Source organism: Triticum dicoccoides, chromosome 1A (assembly GCF_002162155.2).
Source record: "Triticum dicoccoides isolate Atlit2015 ecotype Zavitan chromosome 1A, WEW_v2.0, whole genome shotgun sequence".
In the NCBI taxonomy this organism is placed as follows: Eukaryota; Viridiplantae; Streptophyta; class Magnoliopsida; order Poales; family Poaceae; genus Triticum; species Triticum dicoccoides.
Window position 1 is genome coordinate 541,399,318 of NC_041380.1, and position 17,183 is coordinate 541,416,500.

General features: G+C 45.5%; 1 pseudogene; it reads left to right on the top strand.

The window, feature by feature from the left end:
* The first annotated feature begins 878 nt into the window (after positions 1–878).
* On the top strand, positions 879–6,967 carry LOC119287247 (annotated as a pseudogene).
* Positions 6,968–17,183: the final 10,216 nt, after the last annotated feature.

The following is a 17,183-nucleotide window of genomic DNA, read 5'->3' on the forward strand; positions in this document are numbered from 1 at the left end:
GATCGGGGAACGCCGGCTAGATCATGACGGGGTGGGTGTGGCGAACGAGATGCAGCCGCCTGAGGCACGAGGAGGGGGCCCCGAGCCAGCCGCAAGGCACGACCAAGGCACCCACAAATCCCACTGGACTAGGAGGGCATTGGCCACGGGGGAGGTGTGGTGCTCGCGCCAGGTCGAGCTCGGTGTGGGGGAGGAGGGGGAGCACGCAAACACGTTAGATCCGCCACGCTGCCACCATCCTGGGTCCGGCACGACTTCGTCGGCCGACCCTCTGGTGGCGGCGATGCAGGGAAGGGCGACGGGGGGTGGCTTTGGGCGGCGGACAGGGTTCCACGCGACACGTGCACCACTCTTGTTTGAAAGGACAAAATTATTGTACTGGTGTCAAGAGATGGTTGATGCGAACATGGTCGTTGGTGTAGTTTGCTGATCGTTTTTTTTTCTTGCTTAGCCATAGCTTTGGTATTGTGTGACTTTGCTCTTTTCGGCGTGTTTATTTATGTGTGCAAATTAACATTGATTGTGTGCATTCAAAATATGCAGAAACTGGTGTGCTCACCCATGCTTGTATATGCTTCAAATATGCATCTTTTGTCCGAAAAAGGAACACAACCTACAAAGCGACTGTCATACCTGGAGTGGTAATTTCTTTTTTGTTTTGGAAATGGCATATTTGGAGTGGTAAAATGACATTGTGGCTGGGAGCCTATGTTGTCTGCGAGAGGGATAATGACGAATATTCAAAAGCATGCAAAAAGTACAACTAATCATTTTTTATTAATCAATCAATTTAGTCTTCTACAGTACGTCCGTGACCGTTGACGGCGACTTCACTCGTGTGGGTCTCCTTGTGAACTTGCCTTTCACTTTCCCCTCAGCTTCCTCCTCCATTCCTCTTTGCTGTGCCGGTGCGACGGCGATCGAAGTAGCCGACACGCGGCGCGCGGCGGCGGCGGTTTTCCTGACCGTCTTCGGACTACCGGAAGCAGCACCACCGCGTTTGGCTTGCGTCGATCTAGCCACACCCGGTAAGCGCCACCTGAGCTCAGCTGCATTCTTTATTTCGGTTTCCTTTTTTAATGGATCGTTGTAAAGAGGGCATTGCGACTTTGCGAGGCTCTCTACTTCGTTTGAGAGTCAGATCGGTTTACCACTTTACCCCGCCTGCCCTCTCCTCCTCCGGCGGCGCCGCCGCCTGGAGTGGGAATGGGAGGGGAGCTCGGGCCGATCTTGTATATCGGTTTAGGTTTGTACTTGCGTTAGTGGCGCATGGCCTCGTGCCGTTAGAGGGAGCTTCTCACCGGAGCAGGCGAGCTGCGTCCAGTGGCCGGCCTTCTCCTCCTCATACTGCCTCGTCGATAAGCTTGGTGGGTTAGGGTTTCTGTATTATTTTAAGCACAGTTGACTCAGTCAACTCGACCGGTACCATGGTCATGCCGAGCAAAAAGTTTGATTTATTCACAAGAATACGCTGAAATTTTTCTTCACAATGGTTTAGCAGGAACCCAAAGGTGTCTACATCATCCAGTCAAATCCAGTCGATCGCAACCGCAGTTCCCTCTTTCCCTTCCATCCATCTCGAGTCGCCAATCAGTTGCCTGGTACTGAAATACGGATTTTGAAGAATTTGGCTTCACTTTCCTTCAAATTATCAGCGAGTAAATATCATTGACCTTTATTTTTCAGGATCTACTATCTACATACTGGTGACTGTGAGTAGATCCGGCTGTGCAAGCCAGTATCTTTCAGTCGATTGATCTGCAAATGATGTTGGCCGACAGCGGAAAGGGATAGCAGCGTGGCCTCACCGTTCACCGTACCTCGAGTTCTACCTCCACGTATGTCGGGTCTTCCCTCTTCTACTCTATTTATGCGCTTTTTATTTGCACATTCTTTTAAATCTGAGGCTGAACGCTGCCAAGCTTCATAAGGCAGGAGAACACACAAAGATTCAAACTGAATACATATGGAAATGATTAATACCGTACAAAGTTAAGAATTAGAGATGATGCACTTCTCTAAAAATACAACACATGTTTCAGTCTTATCTTTTTTTGTCAGGCTATATAGCATTAGGTAGCTGTAAGAAATAGTCACAATACTTGTTTTCACTATCTGCATATTATGTTGTGTTTTTCCTATGGTCACCTCTTTGTAGAAACAAAGTAAAAACTCTTATTTAATTAGTTGCAAGGATGCGCTTAAACTTCATTTCCATGTTTATGATTTATCCCTACTTGCTGATGAAACTATCCATGAAAACAACTCCAAGGGGAACTTCCTTCTGATGGAAACATATGTGGAGAAAATGATTACCACACCAGCTTGCTTGCGTATACCTGCTCTGTATTTTTAGTATTGCTCTGAACGAGTATGCTTCCAGAATGCTCAATGCGTATACCTTTTTTTGTCCACAGGACCAAAGAAATTGATATCCAGACTCCAATCTTTATGAGCATATCCCGGGCCATTGGGGTCATTAGTGGCCTCAATGAATGTGTCAATTTGTTTCAGTGGGCTGGATCTTCTATTTCGTATCTGCGCTCCCGGTGGTCTGCAACACAGGAGGAAAGTATTCATCATGAAGTATTGCACTTGCAGAGTGGCTTACAACGTCTTAGGGATACTCTTCCGGCAATGTACAGTCTTATTGACCAAGCAGAGTGGAGGATCCACGAAGGCCGTGTCGCGGAGCTCCTTCCCAACCTCAAAGATGCAGTGAATGATGCTGATGATCTTCTTGATGAGTTCAGATGGCATGAGCTAAAGATGGAGGTAGAGGGCAATGCAAGTCATTCTGCTTTTGTTGACTTCTACAAGACTACCGTACAAGGCAGCTTCAACAAAGTGAATGATATCCAAGAGAGGTTGAATAGTATTTCTGGTCAGCTAGAGAAAATGGGGTTATATGGAGTGACACCAGGGTTCGACAAATCAGTTAGGCCAGACACTACTCCTTTCCCGAATGAAAAAAAAATTTGGTCGTGACAAGGAACTGGAGGAGGTGATGGGATTTCTCGGTGTACCTCAAAGTAAAGGAAGGGCCTGTTCAAAACGCAAGAGAGCAAGTAGCGCAGTCAATGCATCAACAAGCACATCAGCATCAAACCATGTTAGTAATGAATCAAGAACACCAGCTATTCCTGTTTTGCCAATAGTTGGAATGGGGGGGCGTTGGAAAGACCACTCTGGCTCAACATATATGCAATAATCAACATGTGAAAGATTACTTTGAGTTAATAATCTGGATTTGTGCAGATGAATTTGATGTGAAGAGATTAATTAAAGATGCCATACAATCCGCTTCCGGAAAATGGACAATACATGCAGGACTGAATACATGATCATTTAGCTTCTCTTCAAGATGCTCTTTCTGACAGTGTGAGCAATAAAAGGTTCTTGATTGTTGTTGATGACGTGTGGGATGATGCCTTGCAGCATTGGAAAGACTTCTATGATTCTTTAAAAAATGTGGTACAGGGAAGTATGATGTTGGTCACAACAAGATTTCCAGATGTTGCTGATAGAGTGCGCACAATGGAGCCCTTCCCATTAGATGGTTTGAATGAGGATGCATTTTGGGATTTCTTTAAACTTTGTGCGTTTGGGTCTGCGAGTTCTGAGAATGATCCTGAGTTAGAGAGGATTGGGAAAAGGATAGTTCCAAAGTTGAAGGGTTCTCCTTTGGCCGCCAAAACTCTTGAGCGTCTATTAGGAATGAACCTTCATACAACACATTGGAACAATATACTAGAGAGTGAACTCTGGAAGTTGAAACAAGAGAAAACTGATATTTTGCCAGCCCTTCGGTTGAGCTATATATATTTGCCATTCCACTTGAAGAGATGCTTCTCGTTCTGTGCTCTATACGCCAAAGATCACAAATTTGAAAAGGGCCGTTTAGCTGAAATTTGGGTAGCAGAAGGCTTTGTGGAGCCTCAAGGCGACATTCCACTTGAAGATATTGGCCATCAGTACTTTGAGGACCTTGTAAATAGGTCCTTCTTTCAAAATGTTAGCGGTACATACATAATCCATGACTTGCTGCATGACATGGCAAAGCTAGTGTCAGATCACGACTGCTTCACCATAAGAAATATGAGGGACTTCCAAATGGTTCCCCAGAATGTTCGTCATCTGTACATACTCCCAAGCAGAGACTTGAGCACTCCCAACTTGTTGAGCCTAAGCAAGCACACAAAGCTGCATACGCTAATTTGTGACATGTCTTTTGGGAATGAAGCTGCAGTTATAATGGACCGTTGGTGTAGTGAGCTTCAGCGTTTGCGTGTGCTTTTTTGGGCCTCTTCAAATGAGTTGCCAGACAGTATTGCCAACTTGAAGCATCTTCGGCATCTTGAAATCTCCAAGGCTTGTGCTTTCAAGAGCTTTTCTTCAGCATTTTGCTCCCTCTATAATCTGCAGAGATTATACGCGAAGGAGTGCAAGTTAGAAAGCTTGCCCTGTGACTTTAGTAAGTTGATAAGTTTACGGAGATTTAAATCACGAGGATTTGAATATTATGCAGGGCGCACTCTGAATATTGATGCAACCAATCGGTTCGAAATGAAGTTGATAAAGAATTTGAACCAATTTGATGGACATATGAACATATGCAATCTTGGTTCTGTGAGCAATTGTTATCCTACAGAATTTAAACTGAAGGATAAGAAGTATCTACGCAGACTGGAACTGACATGGTCTTTGGCGTCCTCTCCTGAGGACAAAGGAGTGCTTCAAGCCCTACAGTCTCCCACCTGTCTGGAATCTCTGTTCCTCAAAGGTTATCCAGATGTGTCTCTTCCAAATTGGTTTCAGCAGCATAGAAACCTAAGTGAGATGCCAGCTGTGCCAGTTGACAACAATAATGATGAGATTGGTACTTTGCCGTCCTTGGAAGAGCTAGCCATTCTTTACTGTCGAAATCTACGAAGCGTCGAACAACTTCTGTGTCCAGCTTATGTGCCTGCCATCAAGAGATTAAGGATTGCTGGTTGCCACCAGTTAAAATCATTACGAACTGTAACGTTAGGTGGTTTTCATTCCCTTGAAAGATTAGAAGTGTGTGGTTGTCCAAATATCCGCTCGAGAAGTTTGGTGGCGCACTCCCTCAAGACACTCAAACTGGAAAGTTCTGGGAATCTCACAAACAATATGCAGTGCTGCTCCCTCATCGAGTTCTATTTATCAAGTGACTATGTCACGACCATCCATCCCCAAATGTGGAATCTTCCAGCTCTACAAAAGTTGCACATTGCAAACTGCAGATCTCTTACATCTGTTGGACAAGGACAACCACCAATTAGGGCATTCAAATCCCTTACATTCCTAATCATTGACAATTGTGAGAACCTGGCAACCCTTGATGGTCTTCTAACAGAACTATGTTTGCCTGCCATTCGAAAGATTGATGGTTAGGAATTGTGGCAAGTTACAGTTCCTTTTTGGTGAAAGGCCTGGGAGTTTTCCTTCCCTTGAAGATCTGTTGCTTCATGATTGCCCTAGTCTCAAATGGCCAAGGGAATTAGTGTTACCATCATCCCTAAAAAAGCTCCACTTAGTTCGATGTGGGGATATTTCCTCCTGGTTTTCAAGCTGCCTACAAAACCTCAAATCTTTGGCTGAACTGGCTTTGATTGGATGTCCAAGTATAACATCCATTCCACTCGGCGTCTACAGAAGTGATCTCGCTTCGCTTGATGCATTGTATATCTCGGGTTGTCCAGACCTCGTGTCAATTGGCGGAGCAAAGGCAGTTGCAAAAATAAAGTATGTGGGCATTTACGATTGCCCAGAGATGGAGGATCCTAAGCAGCCTGTGAGCAGAGGCACAGATATGTTGTCACTTACACTTCAACCTTCACCCTCCTGTTCATTTCCGACTCAGTTGTAAGAGAGTGGGGTCTCTCTTTCCACATGGTACGTGTGTTTACATCTCACAGAAGTTCACACTAGTTCCTTCCCAGATTTTGTTCATTTGTTCTTGCATTCTTCTGATGTACTCACAACGATATAACACGTCTGTAGCTGCGTATGTTGGGCGACCTAGTGATAACACCTCATCTTTTGCACTTTCCTGGTTCATGGTCAATGCTTTCATTTCTGTGTCTTGCTTGCTTGAATTCATTTTGCACAGTAGCAAACACGTGAAGGACAGTTGAGCGATAATAGTTTTCAATGTTTTTTTTAACATTAGCTGTGAGTACATGTATACTGAAATTAATCGCCGCAGTATCAAATTGCCTTCCTGTGTTACTAGGATTTATCACTGCCTATATCTAGGATCCAAGGGCATTGCAAATTCGCAAAATTGATGCAAGTTGGGCGAGAGCGTGCTTAGTTAGCTAAATGCGTCTTTCAGGTTATTTGTTCACTTCTAACCCTTGTACAACTAGAATGTTCTAGCTAACCGAAGTGCCTCGTGCATCATGCTCACTACATGCAACACCTGCACTTTGAAACTCTGTATATGATGCGATGACAAATTCTTGATTCTCGTTGCAGCCTGCAGTCCCATTTTCCTATTCAGAAATGTATGGATTTTCGCTCAATGCAGTTTACTGATCAATGCCTTCTTCTCCTGATGCAGCTTATTACCAAGTGAGAGTTAACTCGCATCAAGGCCAGTGAGGAGGAAAAATGCATCTCTCCAGTCCAAACATATGCTGATAACTACCGGTTCCGCAGAACGGCAGAAGACGCTTTCTAGCCGTTCATAACGCCCCGATGTCTTCAAGGGAGTCTACTTGTTCTTTGCAATGCTTGATACAGAAGCAATCCAGTAATTTCTAATGTGTTTCTACGAGTGTGTGAGAACCATAAAAGCAAGTGAGCCTGGATCTTCCAAAAAAAAGTGTTTCTACCAGTGTCTGAGAACATATTCTGCTGTATTTGCGATAAGTGAGGGTAAAACACGTATTGCGCTACTGTTTCCTTTTATGGTGTGGCTGTGCCATTTGCTTGTGCTTTTGCTCGGTTGATTTGTAAACAATTTTATACTCCAAACTTGGCTGGTGACAGCTCGTGCCGACTTTGGCTGTTTCAGTGTGTTTTGCAGGGAGCTCTTGCGCTGTGTTGGCTCCTTTCTGCTCTTTTTTGCCTTGCTACCATCAACCGTGTGCAGCTTAGAGTTGATCGGAGAAAGAGGCAGGGTCAGTTGGGCAGAGGAGATCGGCCGTAAATCCCGCTGTTTTAAGGCCAAAGACGCTACTCTTTAGAAAATCCCTGCTGTTGGAGGCGGCCGGACCGCACAAGGGGGCACGGGATCCAGGCAGTGGAGTGAGATTTTTTTTCTTTCTGAAATCGTTAAAAAAATCTGACATCAGGTTCTTAGGTTTTCAGACCGAACCTTGTTTGTCTTAAGAGTGCCACGTAGGATAAATGATCAGATCCAGGCAGTTGGACATTAGGTTTTCCGAAATCAATCCCACTACACACTCGCACATAAAGGCATGTACAATGGTGCTATCTTAAGAGTGCCACGTAGGATAAATGATGATGTGGAAGAGGGAGAACTCATAAAAAAGGGTTTGTCTTCTCTTATTTAAGAGAATTCGAGATGATCTCTTAGCTCAATATGTCTCACCATGTTTTTAGGAATTACAAGTTATTGAAGATAAGACTAAGCGATGACCCATTGTAGACACTAGTGGTTGGGGCCCGCCATTGCGGGTCACTTGCGAGGCAGCTATGCGCACCTCACCATCATGTCATTTAAAAAAAATATTCTTGCATCACATGGACATCACAATCATCTTAAAAGAAAAAGGTAAAAACCTAGAAAAACTTTTCTCCAAAAAAGAGTCTCCCTAGCATTTAAAAAACTCTAAAAAAACGTTTCTCACCGTGACCGACCAGCATGCGCCACATGGCATGACTGGTTGGCTACCATTCTAGCGCCTCTTAATGGGTTTAATTTTATTTATCATCTCTAAATTATATGCAAGACTTAAGATAAGACTATCTTGTCAACAATTGTACATGCCCTAAGAAGAACGGGGATCAACCGGGGCCTCCTACACTACCACGCACGATCGCAACGACTCACGCATATCCAGGCTTCTCGCACCTACCACACACACCAACTGCAGAGGTTAGCAAGAGACTCCATCGACTGGGCCAACAAACTACATACATGCACAAGCAACGATCAATCGATCGAGTCTCACATCAATTGCTCGAGTTCAGTGATGCAAAGGATCGTTCGAGTTCAGTAATGCGAGAGGCTCGCTCACACCCACACGCGTACGAGAGAACGCGCAAATCACCCCTGCCGACCACCCATCATATTACCGTGTGAGGCGGACAAATTCCCTAAAAATTCCCACCCTCACTTCTACTATGATTTTTTTGAAGAAATATGCTCTAGAGGCAATAATAAAGTTGTTATTTATATTTCCTTATATCATGATAAATGTTGATTATTCATGCTAGAATTGTATTAACCGGAAACTTAGTACATGTGTGAATACATAGACAAACAAAGTGTCCCTAGTATGCCTCTACTTGACCAGCTCGTTAATCAAAGATGGTTAAGTTTCCTAACTATAGACATGTGTTGTCATTTGATGAACGGGATCACATCATTAGAGAATGATGTGATGGACAAGACCCATCCGTTAGCTTAGTACTATGATCGTTTAGTTTATTGCTATTGTTTTCTTCATGACTTATACATGTTTCTATGACTATGAGATTATGCAACTCCCAAATACCGGAGGGACACTTATTGTGCTATCAAACGTCACAACGTAACTGGGTGATTATAAAGATGCTCTACAGGTGTCTTCGATAGTGTTTGTTGAGTTGGCATAGATCGAGATTATGATTTGTCACTTTGATTGTCGAAGAGGTATCTTTGGGCCCTCTCGGTAATGCACATCACTATAAGCCTTGCAAGCAATGTGAATAATGAGTTAGTTGCGGGATGATGCATTACAGAACGAGTAAAGAGACTTGACGGTGACGAGATTGAACTAGGTATGATGATACCGACGATCGAATCTCGGGCAAGTAACATACCTATGACAAAGGGAACAACATATGTTGTTATGTGGTTTGACCGATAAAGATCTTCGTAGAATATGTAGGAGCCAATATGAGCATCCAGGTTCCGCTATTGGTTATTGACCGGAGATGTGTCTCGGTCATGTCTACATAGTTCTCGAACCCGTAGGGTCCGCACGTTTAACATTCGATGACGATTTATATTATGAGTTATGTGATTTGATGACCAAAGTTTGTTCAGAGTCCCGGATGAGATCACGGACATGAGGAGGAGTCTCGAAATGGCCGAGACGTAAAGATCGATATATTGGAAGGCTATATTCGGACATCGGAAAGGTTCTGAGTGGTTCAGGTATTTTTCGGAGTACCGAAGAGTTACGGGAATTCACCGGGGGAAGTAGTGGGCCTTAATGGGCCATACGAGAAAGGAGAAAGGGGCCTCAAGGGGTGGTCGCGCGCCCCCCATGGCAAGTCCAAATTGACTAGGGAGGGGGCGATGCCCCCCTCTCTTTCCTTCCCACTCTCCTACTTTTTCCCTCTCTCCCCTCTTGGAAAAGGAAGGAGACTCCAACTAGGATTGGGAATCCTAGTTTGACTCCCCCTACAGGCGAGCCCCTGCTAGGCCGGCCTCCTCTTTCCCCCTCCTTTATATACATGGGCAAGGGGCACACGATAGACACACAAGCTGATCTTTAGCCATGTGCGGTGCCCCCTCCACAGTTTTATACCTCGGTCATATTGTCGTAGTGCTTAGACGAAGCCCTGCGTCAGTAACTTCATCATCACCGCCCTAGTCACCACGACGCCGTGCTAACGAAACTCTCCCTCGGCCTCAACTGGATCAAGAGTTCGAGGGACGCCATCGAGCTGAACGTGTGCTGAATACGGAGGTGCCGTACGTTCGGTACTTGGATCATGAAGACGTTCGACTACATCAACCGTGTTACTAAACGCTTCTGCTTTCGGTCTACGTGGGTACGTAGACACACTCTCTCCCTCTCGTTACTATGCATCTCCTAGATAGATCTTGCGTGATCGTAGGTAATTTTTTCGAAATACCGCGTTCCACAACAGTGGCATCCGAGCCAGGTCTATGCGTAAATGTTATATGCACGAGTAGAACACAAAGAGTTATGGGCGATAATAGTCATACTGCTTACCAGCATGTCATACTTTGATTCGGCAGTATTGTTGGATGAAGCGGCCCAGACCGACATTACATGACCGTGTTCATAAGACTGGTTCTACCGCCGTGCTTCGCACACAGGTGGCTAGTGGGTGTCTGTTTCTCCAGCTTTAGTTGAATCGAGTTTGACTATGCACGGTCCTTGTTGAAGGTTAAAATAGCACACTTGACAAACAAATCGTTATGGTTTTGATGAGTAGGTAAGAACGGTTCTTGCTAGAAGCCTGTAGCAGCCACGTAAAACTTGCAACAACAAAGTAGAGGACGTCTAACTTGTTTTTGCAGGGCATGTTGTGATGTGATATGGTCAAGACGTGATGAGATATAAATTGTTGTATGAGATGATCATGTTTTGTAAAAGTTATCAGCAACTGGAAGGAGCCTTATGGTTGTCTCTTTATTGCATAAGATGCAAGCGCCATATAATTGCTTTACTTTATCGCTATGCGATAGCAATAGTTGCAAAAGCAATAGTTGGTGAGACGACCATGTGACGACACGTTGATAGAGATCAAGATGGTGGAGATCATGGTGTCATGACGGTGACGATGGAGATCATGACGGTGTTTTGGAGATGGAGATCAAAGGCACAAGATGATGATGGCCATATCATGTCACATATTTTGATTGCATGTGATGTTTATCCTTTATGCATCTTATTTTGCTTAGTACGTTGGTAGCATTATAAGATGATCCCTCACTAAATTTCAAGGTATAAGTGTTCGCCCTGAGTATGCACCGTTGCGACAGTTCGTCGTGCCGAGGCACCACGTGATGATCGGGTGTGATAAGCTCTACGTTCACATACAACGGGTGCAAGCCAGTTTTGCACAAGTAGAATACTCAGGTTAAACTTGACAAGCCTAGCATATGCAGATATGGCCTCGGAACACTGAGACCGAAAGGTCGAGCATGAATCATATAGTAGATATGATCAACATAGTGATGTTCACCATTGAAAACTTCTCCATCTCACGTGATGATCGGACATGGTTTAGTTGATATGAATCGCGTGATCATTTAGATGACTAGAGGATTGTCTATCTAAGTGGGAGTTCTTAAGTAATATGATTAATTGAACTTAAATTTATCATGAACTTAGTCCTGATAGTATTTGCATATCTATGTTGTAGATCAATTGCTCGCGTATAGCTTCCTCGTTTTATTTATTATATGTTCCTAGAGAAAACTATGTTGAAAGATGTTAGTAGCAATGATGCGAACTAGCTCCGTGATCTGAGGATTATCCTCATTGCTGCACAGAAGAATTATATCCTTGATGCACTGCTAGGTGGCGGACCTTTTGCAGGAGCAGATGCAGACGTTATGAACGTTTGACAAGCTCAGTATGATGACTACTTGATAGTTTAGTGCGCCATACTTTACGGCTTAGAACCGGGTCTTCAAAAACATTTTGAATGCCACGGAGAATATGAGATGTTCCAAGAGCTGAAATTGGTATTTTAGACTCATGCCTATGTTAAGAGGTATGAGACCTCTGAGAAGTACTTTGCCTACAAGATGGAGGAGAATAGCTCAGCTAGTGAGCATGTGCTCAGAATGTCTAAGTACTACAATCACTTGAATCAAGTGGGAGTTATTCTTCCAGATAAGATAGTGATTGACAGAGTTCTCTAGTCACTATCACCAAGTTACTAGAACTTCGTGATGAACTATAATATGCAAGGGATAACGGAAATGATTCCCAAGCTCTTCGCGATGCTGAAATTGGCGAAGGTAGAAATCAAGAAAAAGCACCAAGTGTTGATGGTTGACAAGACCACTGTTGGAAATATGCCCTAGAGGCAATAATAAAATGGTTATTATTATATTTCCTTGTTCATGATAATTGTCTATTGTTCATGCTATAATTGTGTTATCCGGAAATCGTAATACATGTGTGAATACATAGACCACAACATGTCCCTAGTGAGCCTCTAGTTGACTAGCTCGTTGATCAATAGATGGTTATGGTTTCCTGACCATGGACATTGGATGTCATTGATAACGGGATCACATCATTAAAAGAATGATGCGATGGACAAGACCCAATCCTAAGCATAGTGCAAGATCGTGTAGTTCGTCTGCTAAAGCTTTTCTAATGTCAAGTATCTTTTCCTTAGACCATGAGATTGTGCAACTCCCGGATACTGTAGGAATACTTTGGGTGTGCCAAACGTCACAACATAACTGGGTGACTATAAAGGTGCACTACGGGTATCCCCAAAAGTGTCTGTTGGGTTGGCACGAATCAAGACTGGGATTTGTCACTCCGTATGAACGGAGAGGTATCTCTGGGCCCACTCGGTAAGACATCATCGTAATGAGCTCAATGTGACCACGGGTTGGTCACGGGATGATGTGTTATGGAACGAGTAAAGTGACTTGCCGGTAACGAGATTGAACGAGGTATTGGGATAATGACGATCGAATCTCAGGCAAGTAACGTACCGATTGACAAAGGGAATTGTATATGGGATTTCTTGAATCCTTGACATCGTGGTTCATCCGATGAGATCATCATGGAACATGTGGGAGCCAACATGGGTATCTAGATCCCGCTGTTGGTTATTGGCCGGAGAGTTGTCTCGGTCATGTCTGCATGGTTCCCGAACCCGTAGGGTCTACACACTTAAGGTTCGATGACGCTAGGGTTATTAGGAAGACTTGTATGTGATTACCGAATGTTGTTCGGAGTCCCGGATGAGATCCCGGACGTCATGAGGATTTCCAGAATGGTCCGGAGGTGAAGATTTATATATAGGAAGTTGTCATACGGTCACCAGAAAGGTTCGGGGGCATATCGGTATTGTACCGGGGCCACCGGAGGGGTTCCGGGGGTCCTCCGGGAGGGGCCACCTCTCTTGGAGGGCCTCATGGGCCATAGAGGAAAGGGAACCAGCCCCAGGTGGGCTGGGCGCATCCCCCCTTGGGCCCATGCGCCTAGGGTTGGGGGGGGGAACCCTAGAGGGGGCGCCCCCCTTGCTTGGGGGGCAAGCCACCCCCTTGGCCGCCGCACCCCTCTAGATCTCATCTAAAGGGGGCCGTCCCCCTTCCTCCTTCCCCTATAAATAGAGGGGAAAAGGGAGGGCTGCACACCACATCAAAGGCGCAGCCCCTCCCCTCCCCAACACCTCTCCTCCTTCGTTAAGAGCTTGGCGAAGCCCTGCCGGAGTACTGCCGCTCCACCACCACCACGCCGTCGTGCTGCTGTTGGAGCTCTCTTCCTCAACCTCTTCCTCCTCCTTTCTGGATCAAGGCGCGGGAGATGTCTCCGCTCCGTACGTGTGTTGAACGCGGAGGTGCCGTCCGTTCGGCGCTAGGATCATCGGTTATTTGGATCACGACGAGTACGACTCCATCAACCCCGTTCTCTTGAACGCTTCCGCTCGCGATCTACAAGGGTATGTAGATGCACTCCTCTCCCTCTCGTTGCTAGATGACTCCATAGATTGATCTTGGTGATGCGTAGAAAATTTTAAATTTCTGCTACGATCCCCAACAGTGGCATCATGAGCTAGGTCTATGCGTAGTTTCTATGCACGAGTAGAACACAAGCTGTTGTGGGTGTCGATTTTGTCAATTTACTTACCGTTACGAGTCTTATCTTGATTCGGCGGCATCGTGGGATGAAGCGGGCCGGACCGGCCTTACACATACGCTTACGTGAGACTGGTTCCACCGACTGACATGCACTAGTTGCATAAGGTGGCTAGCGGGTGTCTGTCTCTCCCACTTTAGTCGGATCGGATTCGATGAAAAGGGTGCTTATGAAGGGTAAATAGAAATTGGCATATCACGTTGTGGTTTTGGCGTAGGTAAGAAACGTTCTTGCTAGAAACCTATAGCAGCCACGTAAAACTTGCAACAATAATTAGAGGACGTCTACCTTGTTTTTGCAGCATATGCCGTGTGATGTGATATGGCAAAAAGGATGTGATGAATGATATATGTGATGTATGAGATCGATCATGTTCTTGTAATAGGAATCACGACTTGCATGTCGATGAGTATGACAACCGGAAGGAGCCATAGGAGTTGTCTTAATTTATTTATGACCTGCGTGTCAACATAAACGTCATGTATTTACTTTACTTTATCGCTAACCGTTAGCCATAGTAGTAGAAGTAATAGTTGGCGAGACAACTTCATGAAGACACGATGATGGAGATCATGATGATGGAGGTCATGGTGTCATGCCGGTGACGATGATGATCATGGTGCCCCGAAGATGGAGATCAAAAGGAGCAAAATGATATTGGCCATATCATGTCACTATTTGATTGCATGTGATGTTTATCATGTTTTACATCTTATTTTCTTAGAACGACGGTAGCATAAATAAGATGACCCCTCGCAATAATTTCAAGAAAGTGTTCCCTCTACTGTGCACCGTTGCTAAGGTCCGTTGTTCCAAAGCACCACGTGATGATCGGGTGTGATAGGTTCTAACATTCACATACAACGGGTGTAAGCCAGATTTACACACGCAATACACTTAGGTTGACTTGACGAGCCTAGCAAGTACAGACATGGCCTCGGAACATGGAAGACCGAAAGGTCGAACATGAGTCGTATAGAAGATACGATCAACATGAAAATGTTGGGGAACGTTGCAGAAAACAAAAAATTTCCTACGGTTTCATCAAGATCCATCTATGAGTTCATCTAGCAACGAGTGATAGGATTGCATCTACATACCTTTGTAGATCACGCGTGGAAGCGTTCAAAGAACGGGGATGAGGAAGTCGTACTCGACGTGATCCAAATCACCGGAGATCCTAGCACCGAACGGACGGAACCTCCGCGTTCAACACACGTACGGTCAGCGTGACGTCTCCTCCTTCTTGATCCAGCAAGGGGGAAGGAGAGGTTGATGAAGATCCAGCAGCACGACGGCGTGGTGGTGGATGCAGGGGCCACCTACAGCAGGGCTTCGCCGTTCTACTGCGAGAGGGAGAGGTGTAGCAGGGGAGAGGGTGGCGCCAAGACTCAAGGGTGCGGCTGCCCCTCCCTCCCCCCTTTATATAGGCTCCCCTAGGGGGGGGGCGCTGGCCCTAGGAGATGGGATCTCCTAGGGGGGGCGGCGGCCAAGGGGTGGAGTGCCCCCCAAGCCGGGTGGGGCGCCCCCCCACCCTAGGGTTCCCAACCCTAGGCACATGGGGTGGGCCAAGGGGGGCACACCAGCCCACTATGGGCTGGTTCCCCTCCCCACTTAGCCCATGGGGCCCTCCGGTATGGGTGGCCCCACCTGATGGACCCCCGGGACCCTTCCGGTGGTCCCGGTACAATACCGATGACCCCCGAAACTCTCCCGATGGCCGAAACTGCACTTCCTATATATAATTCTTCACCTCTGGACCATTCCGGAACTCCTCGTGACGTCCAGGATCTCATCCGAGACTCCGAACAACTTTCGGGTTACTGCATATTCATATCTCTACAACCCTAGCGTCACCGAACCTTAAGTGTGTAGACCCTACGGGTTCGGGAGACATGTAGACATGACCGAGATGGCTCTCCGGTCAATAACCAACAGCGGGATCTGGATACCCATGTTGGCTCCCACATGCTCCTCAATGATCTCATCGGATGAACCACAATGTCGAGGATTCAAGCAACCTCGTATACAATTCCCTTTGTCAATCGGTACGTTACTTGCCCGAGATTCGGTCGTCGGTATCCCAATACCTCGTTCAATCTTGTTACCGGCAAGTCACTTTACTCGTACCGTAATGCATGATCCTGTGACCAGACACTTGGTCACTTTGAGCTCATTGTGATGATGCATTACCGAGTGGGCCCAGAGATACCTCTTCGTCATACGGAGTGACAAATCCCAGTCTTGATCCGTGTCAACCCAACAGACACTTTTGGAGATACCCGTAGTATACCTTTATAGTCACCCAGTTACGTTGTGACGTTTGGTACACCCAAAGCACTCCTGTGGTATCCGGGAGTTACACGATCTCATGGTCTAAGGAAAAGATACTTGACATTGGAAAAACTCTAGCAAACGAACTATACGATCTTGTGCTATGTTTAGGATTGGGTCTTGTCCATCACATCATTCTCCTAATGATGTGATCTCGTTATCAATGACATTCAATGTCCATAGTTAGGAAACCATGACTATCTGTTGATCAACGAGCTAGTCAACTAGAGGATTACTAGGGACATGTTGGTGTCTATGTATTCACACATGTATTACGATTTCCGGATAACACAATTATAGCATGAATAAAAGACAATTATCATGAACAAGGAAATACAATAACAATCCTTTTATTATTGCCTCTAGGGCATATTTCCAACAGTCTCCCACTTCTACTAGAGTCAATAAACTAGTTACATTGTGATGAATCGAACACCCATGGAATTCTGGCGTTGATCATGTTTTGCTTTAGGGAGAGGTTTAGTCAACGGATCTGCTACATTCAGGTCCGTATGTACTTTACAAATATCTATGTCTCCATCTTGAACATTTTCATGAATGGAGTTGAAGCGACGCTTGATGTGCCTGGTCTTCTTGTGAAACCTGGGCTCCTTGGCAAGTGCAATAGCTCCAGTGTTGTCACAGAAGAGTTTGATCGGCCCCGACGCATTGGGTATGACTCCTAGGTCGGTGATGAACTCCTTCAACCAAATTGCTTCATGTGCTGCCTCCGAGGCTGCCATGTACTCCGCTTCACATGTAGACTCTGCTTGCAACTGCACCAGCTTACTGCCCCACCATTCAAAATATACACGTATCCGGTTTGTGACTTAGAGTCATCCAGATTTGTGTCGAAGCTAGCATCGACGTAACCCTTTACGACGAGCTCTTCGTCACCTCCATAAACGAGAAACATTTCCTTAGTCCTTTTCAGGTACTTCAGGATATTCTTGACCGCTGTCCAGTGTTCCTTGCCGGGATTACTTTGGTACCTACCTACCAAACTTACGGCAAGGTTTACATCAGGTCTGGTACACAGCATGGCGTACATAAAAG